Raw genomic sequence first — 16,650 nt, forward strand, 5'->3', positions numbered from 1 at the left:
ACAGACAGTCCCACGCATGTGGAATGGAGACCAGCACTGACAACAAACAACTATACAATCTCACCAACAGACTGACAGACAGTCCCACGCATGTGGAATGGAGACCAGCACTGACAACAAACAACTATACAATCTCACCAACAGACTGACAGACAGTCCCACACATGTGGAATGGAGACTAGTACTGACAACAAACAACTATACAATCTCACCAACAGACGACAGACAGTCCCACGCATGTGGAATGGAGAGCAGCACTGACAAGAGCAAAGTGAGGTCAATGGCAGTGACACAGCACAGATCTCTGTGACCGGGGTACAGACTCCAAGATGTCAGCAGCTTCCAGTACTTGGGAGCCACCCTCTCTAAGGACGGCAGCTCCACACCAGATGTCCACATCAGGATCGCGACAACAACAGCGGCAATGTGTGTGTATGTGTGCCTGTGTATGTCTGTGTATGTGTGTGTATGTGTGTGTGTGTGTGTGTGTGTGTGTGTGTGTGTGTGTGTGTGTGTGTGTGTGTGTGTGTCTGTGTGTCTGTTTGTCTCTGTGAGTATGTCTGTGTGTAGGATGGAGGATACGGTCGCCTGAGTGTGTGCCTGTGTGTGTGCCTGTGATGGAGGATATAGCCGCCTGTGTGTGTCTCTGTGTGTGTGTGATGGAGGATACAGCGCCTGTCTACCCAATGTTCTGTCAAGCCAAGAGGCGCCTCCACTACAAAAGGTGCGATGACCGAATACAGGAAGCTGACCGTTAAAAACGTCACCTATAAACGTCACCTAGTGATCTATAAACGTCACCTATGATCTATAAACGTCACCTAGTGATCGTGTGTGAACTACACAGAAATAGAAATAGCAGGGCTCGCGAGCTTATCCCTATACAGAACATGTACGTAGGCTCAGCAGCCTCAACCTTTCAACTTGACGGACTTTAGTTAGAAAGGTGATAGAAGCTTGACCCTCAGGTAGGTCAGGGTTAGCAGCACTCACGCCGTCTACACCAGGGGAGAAGATCGCTGGTAAGGAAAGTAACATAACTGTACAAGACTGTAGAGTAAAGCGATGTGACTCTACAGGACTGTAGAGAACAGTAAATTAAGTGACCTCACTGTACAAGACTGTAGAGTAAAGTGCTATGACTCTACAGGACTGTAGAGAACAGTGAAGTGACATGATAAAGTGATATAAAGTGATATTACTATACAGGACTGTAGAGAACAGTGAAGTAATATGACTCTACACTCTACAGGACTGTAGAGAACAATGAAGTGATATGATAAAGTGATATAACTATAGGACTGTAGAGGAATCGCTGCTCGTGAAGCCGTGTAGCTTTCAATATAAATGATGAATCAGATGAAGATGAAGACGAAGATGAAGATATAGATGAAGTCATAAGACGAGCGGCGTGACGTTAGCGATCGTTGATCAAACACCTGTAGAGGCAGCTTGGGGTGTGTAGGCGGACATGTAGAAACTGCATTCCACCCGCAACTAGACTCAGTGGTAGGCTAACACGCTCTTGGCTTCCGTCCCACAGAGCCCGTGACCTCTTGTGACCTCAGCTGACATCAAAGTGCACGACGGTTTGTCTCCACACCCTGGTGACGTGCACACCGGGTGGACCGTGTGTCCACGTAAGGTACACCAACACCCAACTGAGGCTGGTGTGCGAGGAGAAATAACATGCAAAGAGTGCGGGGTGCGTTGTCAAACCCACTCAGAATACGGCGGGGAGGTCACGTGACCCAAGCAACACGACCAACCGGTCCTACCTGTTTCGTCTGTACCTCGTTCTCACCTGGCGTGCACACGTTGGGGTGAGGTAGGGGGTCTTGGAATGCTGGACACACCTGGCCGACCTGGGTAGGGCGTTTAATTTTTGCTTACGAAACTCTTTGAAGTCTATGAGTGGCTAGATGGAGGGTAGAAGGACCTGACAGAAGTCCTCGGCGGAGTAGGCGGCTCACTGCTGCTAGTGTCAGGTGACGTCAGCCAGGGCCGCCGAGAGCCAGCCCGGGCCCCGGGACAGACGACCTCTCCGGGCCCCTTGTACTTGTAATCGTAAATTATTTTCCCAGTATATAATGTATGTTTACAATTCGAATCTCAGTATCTACACTTCACTGCTTGGGTGTTCTGTCCTTAGACCTTTCTTTAAAAGAAAAAGAAAAGGAGAAGAAGAAAAAAAATTCCACTGACCAAGGCTGGGCCCCCTTGACAGCAGCGGGCCCGGGTACACCAGACCCCTGTCCCCCCCTCTCGTCAGGCCTGACGTCAGCACACATAGACCACGATCACTTGACCTCTCATCTACGTGAACTCGCCTAGCAAATGGCTGACCTAACTGTGGCTGACTTCTGAACGCTTGATCTTAGGGTAATATTATACTCAACACTTGATCTGCTAATGAGCGTTTGATGTAGAAATGAACGCTTGATGTACCGATGAACGTTTGATGTACCGACACCGAGCTTTATGAGCGTTTGATGTACCGACACCGGGCTGTATGAACGTTTGATGTACCGACACCGGGCTGTATGAACGTTTGATGTACCGACACCGGGCTGTATGAACGTTTGAACTCACAAAGATCAGGCTTAATGAACGTTTGATCTCCCATTGACTGGACTTGGATTCCTCACCTCACACTGTCCAGTATATTTGACACTCATGTTCAACGTTGCTCTGTAAGTGTTCTGTCTGGAAAACCTTTACCCTGTGTGTTTGTTCACGTGCATGGTTGTGTGTGCGAGTGTGTGTCAAGCACCGTGAGTTGTATTCACTTTACTTGGTGTGAAATGTGTACCTGTGTCAACTGCTAGATGTGAGAATGGGGCAGATGGTGTGAAATGTGTACCCGTTTCTGGGAGGGCCTGACTGTTTCAGCAGGGTGTGGTGATGTGCACAATGACAAAGATGATGACCGCTGTGGATGTCACCGACACCATAACACAAGCTGTGGACGACAGGTGTCCTGCCTGTGGTGATCAGCTTTTGCTGGTGCTGTAGAGACCAGACAGACAAAACTCATTTCATCGTCAAGTCTCTACACTCAGTAAAACGTGATCGCCACGGGTGTGACTGTCGTCCACAGCTTGTGTTATTGTGTAGGTGACAGACTTTTATAAACTGTTTGCATCTCGTCTCGTTAACACTCGTTTAGTCTTCGTCAGGTCTTACCAGGCTACACTTGACCGCCAGTTTAGCCTGGTCATCACACCCACTTAAATTGTCGTCCGCAGCTTGTGTGATTGTGCACATGATGTACAGAGCGATAATGAACCCCTTGCTTATGTTTTATTGTGCAGATGATGTACAGAGCGATAATGAACCTAATTGTTCTTATGTTTTATTGTGCAGATGATGTACAGAGCGATAATGAACCTAATTGTTCTTATGTTTTATTGTGCAGATGATGTACAGAGCGATAATGAACCCCTTGCTTATGTTTTATTGTGCAGATGATGCAGCGAGAAATAATATACATTATCCTTATGTTTGATTGTTCAGGTAATCTACAGAGTGATCATTACATTTGTCCTTGTCCGCATGTGCACATCCTCCCTAGACGGTCTGTCGTCCCAGACATCGAGGCTCGGGGGCAGCCGACGAGAAGCAGACGTCCTAATGGAGGTTCACTCAGGGCCACCGAGAGCCAGCCCGGGCCCCGGGACAGACGACCTCTCCGGGCCCCTTGTACTTGTAATCGTAAATTATTTTCCCCGAAATTGTATTCTACAGACCTGAAACTCAACTTCTGCATGTGTAATGCTTAATTGGGTGTTCTGTCCTTAGACCTTTCTTTAAAAGAAAAAGAAAAGGAAAAGAAGAAAACAAAAATCCACTGACCAAGGCCGGGCCCCCTTGACAGCCGCGGGCCCGGGTACACCAGACCCCCCTGTCCCCCCTCCCCTCTCGTCAGGCCTGGGTTCACTTCTTTCAAATTTGCCTTATCATTGTGATTCACCTGATACGAATTATTTTTTATATTTGTTTGTCTAGTCCCTGTCTTAAACCTCAGAAAAAAATCTATTGTGTAGCGCATATCGAGTTCCAAACCCGACTTCGCGCGCGTTTCACTCATTGTTATGTAAACTAATTTAAAAGATAACCTATGTGTATAATGTGCTCTATTGTCCATAGCAGCAAACTTTAAAAAGTAGCACAGGTCGGGGGATGCAGTGAGTTGTAACTGTAGTGTGGTGGTGTCTCTTTGAAAGGCGGTTGTTATCACAAGGTGCTATACACTTGTTTAGACATTTTCATTTTGTTCTCTGTAACCTTGTCTCGTTTGTCTGTCAGCAATGAGTGCGTGAGCGGCTACGTGTATGAAGGGCGCGGGTATAATAATATAATATAAACAACAACAACAACAACAACAAAAAACACAACAACATAATCACTTATAGAGCAACCTTGCCTGTTTAACAGTGAGCTGAACATAAGCGCCACAACACAAACAGTAAACGGGGCTGCAAACTACAAAATCAAAAGAGGGTGTGTGGGAGGGAGAGATGGTGAGAAACGAAGACAATCAATGCTAGAAGCATTGAAAAACGACGTGAGTCGCGTCCGAAGGTGTGTGATACTATGATGTGATGCCTGATGAAACCATGTGGTGCAATACTGTGGTTGATACTTATTGTGATACTATGATATATTAATTGTACTGGTCGATGGCTGTATATTAGTTGATACTATGGTGTTGATTTGTGTGAACTATGTGTGATTGGTGTTCATGATACGACACTGTGGTGCAATACTGTGGTTGATACTGTAGTTGATACTATGGTGGATTTTGTGGTGTGTGATACTATGTGTGGTGCATGAACGACACTTGTTGCATACTGATGGTGTACTGTAGTGTGATATTAGTGTAGTGTATACTCTTCTTCTCTTTTGTGATGTTTGTGATACTATGGTTGTGATACTAGGGTGTGAGTTAGTGTACTATATGTTTGTGTGATACTATAGTCGACTATGGTTCTGAGTGTGTGATATTGGTGTATACTGTGGTGTACTATGGGGCTGCCTACTAAACAAGCTTAGAGTGCGAGATCCTGCAGGAACAATCTTATTATGGAGTTTCCAACTTTGCGGGGAAAAGCGCTGCTGCTGACCTGCATAACGCGTCAACTGTGGGGGGGTTTTGAAAAAACAAGTTTCAGTTAGTCTCCTGCATTTTTTTCTTTTGATTTTTGGCGGCATGGTACTGACTTTCTTGATAATGTTTTGTTACCGACAGTCCTCCCTCCAAGTTTGGTTACAACTCGACACAATGTGAGGATTACAGCTGGACACGATGTGTTGATCACAGCTGACACATGTGAGGATTACAGCTAGACCGATGTGTGGATCACAGCTGGACACGATTGACCTCACAGACTAGACACAATGTGAGGATCACAGCTGGACACATGTGTGGATCACAGCTGGACACAATGTTAGGATTACAGCTGGAACACGAGGTGGATCACAGCTGGACACAATTGAGGATTACAGCTGACACGATGTGTGATCACAGCTGGACACGATGTGGACACAGCTGGACACGATGTGTGATCACAGCTAGACACGATGTGTGGAATCACAGCTGGACACGATGTGTTGATGATGTAAATGCCTACCCACATGTGCATTCCTCACCCACCCTATGGCACACAATGTCACTGTTGATTTAACATAATATTATGATTTAAGTTATGTAATAGTCAAAACAATACAGAGCTGTAAATATATTTGTTTATTTTTGTCATTCCACTTTCTAATTCTTAGAACACCTTGATGCTCATACACCATACAAGCCTTGAAGACAAAGTGAAAAGAATAGGAAAGCATAGAAAAAAACAGAAACAAAGACTTCAAAGGCTCAAATGCACTGGTTACCGTTTGTTGTGTATGTTACTAATGAAATGTAGATCGTGCCAGGTGTACGCCTGTCACCAATAATTATTTACTGAAATACAATAATAATTACTATTATGATATGCAAGGAGTCCCTGCCTGCTTGTTGTGGTCCTATCAGTATTTTTAAAAGGTTGTTATGAAAAACAGACTACAAATAATATAAGGCACTACACTACTGAACTGACATGTAGCAACCAGTCGCTGCTGGCAGAGTTCACACCAGGTGAAGCTGAGCTGAACATATGAAAGCACGTTGCTGCACATTGTAGCTACACCTCGTAGTCTCATAGCTCTGTTGTGTTGTGCCCAAATTACTCCAACAGAAATAATGGTCATCGTGGTAACATGTTTAATCTACATTCCCATACTACTGCCAGCCCACACAACGCCGCACCAGCTGCCCTGCATCGCTCACGACACTGAGCAAGGTGTAGGAGTTTCTGAAGGTGGCGGACTGTCAGAGACTTCAATTATGTGACCTGACGAACAGCCACGTTAGCAACAGCCCCTCCATCTCTTGCCAACACCATTGAAACATGGACGAGTCCTTCATAATGAGCTACTGACATTGCTGGTTATCTCCCCCATGCTTGAAAAATCTGAAAACCTGACAAAAGTGTCAAATAATATGTACAATATTACACACATGCTCTGTGCTCTGTGTGCGGGTGACAGGTTTACTTCTTTGAAATTACACCGTATGTTGCTGATCAGTCAGCCACATACACGTACATACAACTGAGGCTCAACTGTCTACCCCACTACTCACCATCACAGTCCTCACTCACATAAACTACCCCTCTACGCCATCAGTGACTCACACACAACTGCATCCCTCTATGGAACGCTGATCCTCTGGATCCATCACTCACGAATTCAACTGCCCCATACTCACCATATATCCCTCCTACACAACTGGCCTCACCATTCCATCCTCACTCACACAACTGCTTTCCACTACTCACCATCATATCCTCACTCACACAACTGCCACCCCAGGTGACGGACTCACCAGTATTATCCTCTGCCCCAACAACCTCACTGCACACAACTAGCCCACTACTCACCATCTATCCTCACTCACACAACTGCCTCCCAATGACTAACTCACACATATCCTCACTCACACAACTGCCCCCACTACTCACCCTTCAATAATCCTCACTCACACAACTCCCCCACTACTTCACCATCTATCCTCACTCACAAATCGTTGTCAGTATAGATATCCCCACTACTCACCCTGTCATCACATCCTCCTCACACAACTGCCACCCATACTACCATCATATCCTCACTCACACAACTCCAACCCCTTACTACCTCATTTCAGCGTCCCTACTGCCTCACACAACAAAATTACCAGCCCCCTACTCCTTCACCATCACATCCTCACTCACTTGTCGTTCCCCCACTACACAACTATCCTCACTCACACAAACTGCTCACGCGCACTCTATTCTACTCTGTACACCATGTTTAAATCTACTCCTCACTCACATCAACTACCACCCACTTACCTCACCATCATCCTACGGCTCCAGCTACCTCCCACCTTCACTACCACCGCACTACTCCACCATCACATCCTCACTCACACAACTTGCCACCCACTACTCACCATATATCCTCACTTCACACAACTGCACCTTGCCCACTACACCCATATACTCCCCTCACATCACACAACAACTGCCCGCACCGCCCCATCACCAATCATATCCTGTCACTCACACAACTGCCCCCACTACATATCATATCCTCACTCACAAACTGCCCCCACAATACTCACCATCACCATACTCACACATCTGCCGACCACATACTCACCACATATCCTCACTCACACAAACTGCCCCCACTACCACCATCACATCCTCACTCACACAACTGCCCCATACTCGCAACTCAACAACTCCCCCCACATATCAATATCTCACTCACACAACTCCCCCATAACACGCACAGATGATTTCCTCTGTACATTGCAAAGAAGAAAACCATTCTGTACCTGTAGAAGGTTGTGTGACAGAAAATAAATCTTACTGAAGAAGATGCTCCTGCAGACTGTAAGTGACTGTTGAGAAGAAGGTGTTGTTGGTCCCTGTCTACGCTTAAGACAAAAAAAAAATAAATAAAAAAAATAAAATAAACAAAAGGAAACATGAGCAGATCTGAACATAAAATAATATTGAGGGGTTTAGAATGTCAGTAGATATGTTGAAGCAGTGTTGAAGTCGCTGTTGTTCTCAAACACAAGTTTCCATAGCTGCAAAGATGTCAAATGCTTTCGTAAGAGGTTAGCCTGACGAAGGCCAGCAAAGAGTATAGTTTAGGTAAACAGCATCACAATAGTTACAATATTACAGTCGTTACAAGTAGTTAGCAATAGTACAGTCATTCACAATAGTTACTGTACGTTACAATAGTTCACAATAGTTACAGTCAGGCAAGATGACAGAAGGAGTAACGCCAGCTTCATCACTGCATCAGCGGACAGTGGAAATGTGTGTGTTGATGATGGAGGAAACACATTTTGACCAAAGAGGCGACCTGGACGATGGCGAGCTCCAAGTAGGACTCTCGAGACTGTTGATGCGGACAAAGATGTCACAACGGCTTCCGACAGTTGCACCTGGTTGGAGGACGATGGAAAGTCACTGTCTGGTGTCAGTGAAGAAGGCCTTCTGTCTGTGCAATGACAGGGCTTATGTCTGTGTCAGTGAAGTCCGTGTGCAACGGTCGGCGCCTGTCACCACTAAAGTGAGGTTGGCTGGCCTGGGTTCAGCTCTCCTCTCGGGTACGCTGTTCTTTCTCTGCACGTTATTTACAGGCTGGCTTGCTGAGCAATTAGCACGATATAGCCTTAGCTACTGGTTGCCGTGACATAGCCTTAGTTGCCACGATCTAGCCTTACTTACTGGTTGCCGTGACATAGCCTACATAGCCTTATTTGCCATGATATAGCCTTAGTTACTGGTTGCCGTGACATAGCTACATAGTCTTAGTTGCCACGATATAGCCTTATTTGCTGGCTCTGTGTAAAGCACTAATTCCTCCTTCACCACCTTATCTTTCTTACCCATGAGGATCCAGTCGAGTTACTTTTTGTTGGGGGATGGGGAAAGGGGAGTAACTCGCCCCACACCGCCACGTAGGCGCAGACGAGTGGGGGTGGGGGGAAGGGGAGCAGTCTGCTCGCGACAGAGCCAACCGACAGCGCGTGCAGCTGCACCACCGCCAGCCCGGGGTTAGAGGGAAGCACACGCTGGCCCATGTCCACTAAAGGTGTCGCGCTAGGGTTTCTTTGTTTTTGTTTTCCTCCTTTCTGTTCCGGACTGAGTGTCAGTGTGATTAGTTGCTCAACAGGTTGAACAAGACTCACTTCTTCGAAAAAGTCATGCATGTCGCATAGCCTGCCAGAGAGGTAAATATAGACATGGCTGCACTGTGGTAGCATCATGAGAGTAATATAGACAGGCTGCACTGTGGTAGCATCAGTGAGAGTAGATATAGAAAGGCTGCACTGTGGTAGCATCAGTGAGAGACGGAAGATAGACAGGCTGCACTGTGGTAGCATTCAGTGAGAGTAGATATAGACAGGCTGCACTGTGGGTAGCATCAGAGAGAGGTAGATATAGACAGCTGCACTGTGGTAGCATCAGCGAGGGTAGATATAGACAGGCGCACTGCTGTAGCATCAGCGAGGGTAGGTATATAGACAGGCTGCCACTCAGCATCAGTGAGAGTATATAGACAGGCTGCACTGAAGTTGGTAGCATCAGCGAGGTAGATATAGACAGGCTGCACTGTACGGTAGCATCAGCGAGGGTAATATGACAGGCTGCACTCCATCTTCTGTCCTTACGTTAAGGAAAGTATGGAGGCGTTGCGTCCCTTGGAACCGGATGCTACCAGAAGTGCAGCCCCTCTATATTACCTCTCTGACCTCTCCTGCCTACACAGTCAACGGTCTTCACACACCATTGGTTCTCTCTCAATCTTATCCTCGGTGGACCTCAGCCAGTTCTCAACCTTTGTAACTTGTAATAGATATGTGATACCTGTACAGTGTGCAGTAGAATGTGATACCTGTACAGTGTGCCAGGGTAGAAATGTGACACCTGTACAGTGTGCCAGGGAGAATGTGACACGTGTACAGCATGTGCCAGGGTAGATGTGAGTGATATGCTTTCTGTACTAGTGTGCCAGGGTTGTCAACCTGAACAGTGTGATCCGTAATGTAACCTGTACAGTGTTGCCAGGGTTGAGAATGTGATACCTCGTACAGGGTGACCACAGTGTTGCCAGAATAGAAGCTGTGACACACCTGTACAGTGTGCCAGGGACTATAGACTCATTGATAACCTGTACAGTTGCCAGGGTAGAATATGACACCTGTACAGTGTGCCAGGTATAAGGCTGAATGACACTTGTACAGTGCGCCAGGTTAGAATGTGATAAGTCACGTACAGTGTGATGTGCAGGTAGAATGTGATACCTGTACAGACGCGCTCATGTGCCAGTTCTGAAGAATATGACACTGTACAGTGTGTGGCAGGGTAGACTTATGTATATTGACACCTTGTACAGTGTGCCAGGTAGAATGTGATACCTGTACAGTGTGCCAGGGTAGAATGTGAACCTGACAGTGTTGCCAGTAGTTTTGAATGTGATACTGTACAGGTGTGCCAGGGTAGAATATGACACCTGTACAGTGTGCCAAGGTAGAATGTGACACCTGTACAGTGTGCCAGGGAGAATGTGATAAGTGTACAGAGTGCCAGGGAGAATGTGATACCTGTACAGTGTGCAGGGTAGATGTGATAAGTGTAGCAGTGTGCCAGGATAGATATGACACCTTGTACAGTGTGCCAGGTAGAATGTGACACTGTACAGTGTGCCAGGTTAGAATGTGATACCTGTACAGTGGCCAGCGTAGAATGTGATACCTGTACAGTGGGCCAGGTAGAATGAGATACTGTAACGTGTTGCAGGGTAGAATGTGACACCTGTACAGTGTGCCGAATGTTAGTAGAATGTGACACATGTACAGTGTGCCAAGGGTTAGAATGACACATGTAACAGTGTGCCAGGTGTGTGGGTGGGTTAGGGTCCCTATAAATACACCACTTACTATACAGAAGTCGTGGCACTTACTTTAATATAAACTGCAGTCCAACAAAATATACAAAACACATCGTAAACTAAAACTACACTAATCGTCGGTCCACAACACCTTCATTGCAGGCTGCGGCATTGAACTGTACAATAAACATGACCCACAGAGTGTTTGTACAGAAAATAAAGAGGTTAGCACCATAACATGACCACAGAGTGTTTGTACAATTAACACAACAATGATTTGTTATACGTACATACCACAGAGTGTTTGTACAGTAAATGACACAGATGTGTACCTAAAATACCCACAGAGTGTTTGTATAGTAAACATGACCCACAGTTTTTTAACAAACATGCCAGAGTTTGTAATAACATACAACCGATTGTTGTAAATCCTCCCACAGAGTTTTGTTTAAACATTGACCCACAGATTTGTTAAATAACGCATGGTGTGTACATTAAACAACCACAGATGTTTTTTTGTAAACATGCCCACAGGTGTTTTAAATAAATCGGTCCACAGGTGGTATATAGATAAACATGACCCACAGTGTTTTGTAAAAAACATGTAATATATTTATTATTTGGTGTTTATTAGTAAACATGACCACAGAGCTAAAATAAACATTGACCCACAGAGTGTTTTGTATAGTAAACATGACCCACAGAGTGTTTGTAAATAAACATGGGACCCACATAGTGTTTGTACGATAAACATGACCCCAGAGTGTTTGTATAAGTAAACATGACCCACTATGTGTATTTGTAAATAAGACATGACCGGCACAGAGTGTTTTGTTCATAGTAACATGACACAGAGTGTTTGTAAATAAACATGACCCACATATTTTGACATTAAACATGGCCCACAATGTTTGTATAGTAAACTCATGACCCACTAGAGATGTTTTATGTAAAAAAAGACCACACTCAGAGTGGTTTGTATAGTAATCATGACCACAGGTGTTTGATAAATCAAAACATGACCCACCCCCCCCCCCCTCAGAGTGTTTGTGTACAGACATGACCACAATAGTTGTATTTAAATTAACATGACCCACGATGTTTGTAAATAAACATGACCACAGAGTGTTTGTTATAGTAAACAATATGACCACATTAGTGTTTGTAATATAACATGACCCACAGTGTCCTGTGTAAATTAACGATGACCACGAGTTTTCTAGTAATACATTACCACGTTTTTCATGAAAGAGTGTTTAAACATGATCACAGTATGTTTTATACATGACCACATAACATACCCTAGTTTGTATATATGAAACCCACAGAGTAAACATACCCAAGCAGATGTGTTGGTAAAGTAAACATTGACCCACAGATGTTTGTACAGTAAACATCCCACATTATTGTAGGAGTAATCTCTCTATATTTCTATAACATGATCCCACATGACTGTTGTATAACATACCCACGATTTTACTAAACATTACCACATATGTCTTATAGTAAACAGTTTCACCATCAGAAGTCATTTTTGTAATTAAACGGTTGACCCATCATAGGTATTTTTAGTAAACTCGACCCAACTATGTTTTTTAAATAACATGACCATCAGAGTTTGTAATATAACATGACCACGAAGTGTTTAGAATAACTGATGAACACAGAATTGTAAATTAAAAGACCACAGACATATTTAGTAGCATAAACATGACCCAAAAAAAAAACAGATGTTTACAGTAACATGACCACCAGTTTTTTATTACTTATTCTATCATTTATTTTATTAGTAAACTATTGCTCCACATCTTTCGTATAAGAATGCAGACACTGTTTGATGATCTTTTCTACAGGATTTAATATAGTAAAAACATACCCACAGATTGTTTGTACGAGTAAACATGACCCGGAGTGTTTGCTATAATAAAAATCCCACATTTGTTTGTCAGTAAAACATGACCACATTATGTTGTATAGTAAACATGAGCCCACATGTGTTTGTAAATAACTTGACCCACAAGAGTTTTGTTATTGGAGATATTTTCACAGTTATGTGTGAAATAAACAGACACAGAGGTGTAAAAAATGCCCACAGTGTTCTTTATCTAAAGACCACAGCGTGTTATTGCATAGTTAAGACCATGGACCTACAGATGTTGTAATAACATATCCACGCCTTCTTTTACATTAAATTACCCACAATTTTATTTATATTTTATCTTTATTTTTTATTGCGTAAATCAAAACCTGACCACAGACAGTGTTTCTACATAAAACATGACCACAAGTGTTTGTAATAAAAGACCCACACCAGATGTTTGTACAGCATAACATGACACAGAGGTTTAGTAAACATACCCAACAGATTGTTGTATATAAGATACCCACAGAGTTTGTAAATAACATGACCCACAGAAGTGTTTGCTACATAAACAATCGACCCACAGCCGTGTTTTGTAAACTAACATGACCACAGCAGTGTTGTAAAATACATGACCCACGTAGTTTTGTAAAATAAAAAAAAAAAAAAAAAAAAAAAAAAAAAAAAAAAAAAAAAAAAATAAAAATACATACCCACAGAGTGTTGCTATAGTTAACTCACCACAGATTTAGCTATAGTTAACAATGACCCACAGATCGTTTGTAACGTAAAACATGACCCAGAGTGTTGTACAGTACACATACCCACAGAGTGTTGTATAGTAAACATACCACAGCTTTGTTATATATAAATGACCCAGAGGTATTTACAGTAAACATGACCAACAGCGTTTGTACTAACATACACCACAGCGGAGTGTTTGTATAGTAAAAACCCCACAGACATTTTATTGTAAACATGACCCACAGAGGTGTTGTAAATAAACATATTCACTATGACAACAAACACATCCAATACTGATTGAGATAATACCAAGGTCCACATTTAATTGTATAATAAATTCTCCACCACACCTTTGATTTACAATATTGCACCATACTTATAGTGAATTATACTATAGTGATAAGTATGATAACGACCCCATGTTGGTAGTCGTTGATTATATGATAACAACCGACATCGTTTGTATGTTGAGTATGTAACAACCCATCGTCCTGTGTTATGTGTCTGCCATGATGACAACATAGCACCCGTGTTGTATGTTTGATGTATGATGACAACAATTTTACCCGTGCGAGGCCAGCATGTTGCGCGTCCTCGCCTCACTTAGAGGTGGACCGGGCCAAGACATTTATCAACCTTACAGCCAGGCTCGTTCACTTGCATACAGTCTCACACCTTCAGCTTGCCTAACTCATGTACGCAAGAACCGCAGTGCGCACAATTACACTCGCCTTAGTATGAGATCGATTGTCCTTGTTTCCCACTCAGGAGAAACAGCTGATGTGTTCGGACTTCCTACACTACAACTTGTCGTTGCTCAAAAACACTTGTTTGTCTCCTACCAACGTTTAGCTAGGATCAAACAATAAGAGGGTTGAAAACACTCTGCTGGTACAACCAGTTCGAGTGAACTTGACAGATCAGCTGGAAGATCGACTCTGAACTAAGTGACAGTGAAGATGTAAATCAGAGTGAAATGCACTGCTGAGGTAAGGTGAAAGTACACGCGTTGATCAGAGTCTATATTACAGCGTTACTTCGAGTGAAGTGACAGCTCTCGAGATCAGAGTGAAAGGCAGCCGACTAGGTCAACGTGACCTGAACGGTAGTAATCAGATAATGACAGCTGCTGATCAGAGTGAACAGAGCGCCCGTTGTACGCCTCAGAGTTAAATTGATCAGCTTGACCGTCACGAGTGAAAGACAGCTCTGAGTCAAGAGCTTTGACCGTGCACAACTGCCTGACGTCAGAGTAAAAGTCGAACACGTTGAGCAGAGTGACATCGCACGACGCTGAATCAGAGTGAATTACACGCCTCTCTGCTTTTCAGAATGAAGTGACAGCTAATCGGTCAAGAGGATTAAAGCACAGCGTTTGATCAGATTGACAGTAACGCGCCTCTGGATAGTCGATGAAAGTAAGATGCTCGAGGTCGAGTGAAGTTGACATAATCGCTGAGTTCGATGAACAGTGACAGATTCTGATCAAGAGTGAAGTGACAGCAGTTTAGGTCAGAGTGAAATGACCAGCTGCTGATGTCGAGTGAATACAGCCTGTCTGAGTCAGAGAATACAGCTGCTAGGTCAGTTGAAATGACGCTCTGAGTACAGGGAAGTACACGTTGAGTCAATGAAGTACACTCTGTTCAGAGTGAGTGACAAGTACTGACTCAGAAGAAATACGGAAGGCTCCTGAAGGTCGATGAAATGACAGCGTACACCCTGATCATCAGAGTGAAAGTACATCAGCTGCATGTCAAGAAGTGAAGGTACATTTCTGACCTCGAGTGAAAGTCCAGTCCCTTTTTGAGTAGTCTAATGAACGATGTCCACCTTACACATTCACCTCAGCAGCCAATGACTCCAGCAGAATTTTCAAACGTATCAACCATTTTCTATTCGTCACACTATGAATCACCTACATCTCACGCCACCCTACAACCGAGTGCGATCAACGATCTATTTTGCCGACCACCTTCACCAATGAGCAACCATATTGTTGACTACATCAACTCTTAACATCTTCCGAAACATGCATAACTTATACCCGACTATCTGACCTTTCCCTCGTATATGCTCCGCGAATACCATTGTTAATACACTTCCTTCCCAACCCGTACTCCATGCTTCGTCAGCCCGTTAAGACGCGCGCTGAAGCAGTGCAGCCAGCCGCCACTGTCATCGGCAAGATTATTGTTGTCTTTTGTCTTTGTGTATACGGACGCATGAAGTGGCACATTTGTCTATCACCGTTGAGTTTGTCATTCAGTGTCATAATTAAAGTGTTCCATCCATAATTGAACGCGATCCACACCTTCGTCAACAGAATATCCCGCCTATTGGCCATAAGACAACATTGAATCCACTCAGAGTAGTCCCTGTTCCGTATGCTCCTTCCTTGTGTAGGTGACTGTCGGACATGGTTCGGACACCTCCCTCTTTTCGGCTGGCTCGTAGACGACGTTGAGCGCTGTAGAGGGATGCCTGTACGAGGGCGCTAGACCATGGTGGCATATTTGCCAAGGGCCGCATGAAGTCAATGGTCGTTTTTTAGAGGGCCGGACTTAATTATAATTAACTCGTTTTACCACATACTGTATGCTTAGTTATAAATACTCGCTGCAAGGGCGGCGGTCAGAGCAGGAGGCGGGCGGATCCGCCGCGCGGCGGCCTTGCCCAGTCTCACAGACCTGCAGGAGGCGGTACGCGCAGAGGCCTACGCTGCAAAAATGTAGGCGATCAGAGGCGCTGTCGTGCAGGGAATATGGGCCGGAGGGCGCTGCGATCGGTACACCTCTGTCGACACCGTTATAAGCCGCGTGCCTGGCGTTGTGCGTCGTCTCGCCACCCTCCTCTCCCCTCTCCTACCCAGCGCTGTTGTCGTGGTTGTGCCGTTCGGAGATGGTCCTCTACACCTAGTCGGCGCGCTCTTGAAGCCCTCGCTGTAGAATGAGCGCCACAGTCGGTCGTATGTGTCGGTGCTGCGTGAGATTGTGATGTGGTAGTAATTCTTTGCTCACACAATCTTGATACATCTTTACGGA

This window comes from Pomacea canaliculata, linkage group LG1 (assembly GCF_003073045.1).
Source record: "Pomacea canaliculata isolate SZHN2017 linkage group LG1, ASM307304v1, whole genome shotgun sequence".
Lineage (NCBI taxonomy): Eukaryota > Metazoa > Mollusca > Gastropoda > Architaenioglossa > Ampullariidae > Pomacea > Pomacea canaliculata.